We start from the raw sequence: 1,238 nt of genomic DNA on the forward strand, positions 1-1,238 counted from the left end.
TGAAAGAAGGTCAAGGTCAGTGTGTCTGTTACCATGCTAACTTCGCAACCGCTCAAGATATCATCACAAATTTTATAGCTGTGTAGTAAGGCTAAAAATCTCCGACGAGTATTGTTTTCAGTCTGTCTGTCTGTCTGGGTCACTGTCAGCACAATAACTTCCCAACCACTCATCACATCATAACAATAATTTACAAGTGTGTAGATGGGATGAGAACTCTTACGAGTTCGAAATTGGTGAAAGTAGGTCATGGTCAAGGTCCTATTCCGATCCGCGCGAGATAAGTATCGACTCCAGGCTGGTGCAACTCCCCCTTTGGAGGACCTCTAGTTGTTGTTGTTATTATCATTATTTTTTTTTATTATTATTGTTGTTGTTGTTGTTATTACTATTACTATTGTTTTAATTCGCTTGATATTCTTTCCCACCAATACATGAAGTGGGGTGGATTCAGAGACAGTTAAATGTAAGCAGGTATGTAGAACATCTTCCCCTCCTACCTTCCACCTTACCATCTCTACATCCAAACTACTATATTTCTCTCCTTCTTTCTTTTTATCTCCTCCACCCCCTCCCCTTTTCTGTTTTCCCCCTCCTCTCGTAAAATCTATCATTTAAATACCAGTCATTTACCTGCGAATATCGATACAATTATGCTTAGGTATCGATTATTGTGATTACTACTTTTCTTAAATTTACAATGAATAAAAATAAAAACTACGGCAATGACAAATGTTGACAGTACTTAAAAGGATACCCTATTGCATCTGTCCACGCCATATAATACTGTATTTCTTTTTTCTTTTGACAGGAAAAAATTACGCCTAAAGGACTTTCTTGTAACTTCTGCATATTATAAATGACTGCACTTCCTCATACATGATAATATTTGTGGGTAGGATCGGCCATACCACGTTGAGTACACCGCTTCCCGTCCGATCAGCGAAGTTAAGCAACGTTGGGTCTGGTTAGTACTTGGATGGGTGACCGCCTGGGAACACCAGATGCTGTTGGCATCCCTACGTGTCAAGTGGGGTTGGTGGAGGATTAGTGCCCCTCCCTGTAAAAACAATTAACTCTAAGCCCTTGACCACCCCGTTTGGGATACATGGCGTCTGGCAATTGAATGAATGAAAATTAGTACTCGTTTACTCATCCCCTACTAATACTGACAATAAAAAATTCTTCGACTATCTTATTTCTAACATAGAACACATCCTATCGGTTTCTCCTTTCTC

At 39.7% G+C, this 1,238-nt stretch overlaps 1 non-coding gene across 1 annotated transcript; it reads left to right on the forward strand.

The window, feature by feature from the left end:
* Positions 1-897: 897 nt before the first annotated feature.
* Positions 898-1,016, forward strand: LOC145416188 (5S ribosomal RNA). The gene has a single exon (XR_013900232.1). It is a non-coding gene; the product is annotated as a 5S ribosomal RNA (ribosomal RNA).
* The last annotated feature ends 222 nt before the right edge of the window (positions 1,017-1,238 follow it).

Source organism: Coenobita brevimanus, chromosome 104 (genome assembly GCF_032717465.1).
Source record: "Coenobita brevimanus isolate Jiangsu-jjx chromosome 104, ASM3271746v2, whole genome shotgun sequence".
Lineage (NCBI taxonomy): Eukaryota > Metazoa > Arthropoda > Malacostraca > Decapoda > Coenobitidae > Coenobita > Coenobita brevimanus.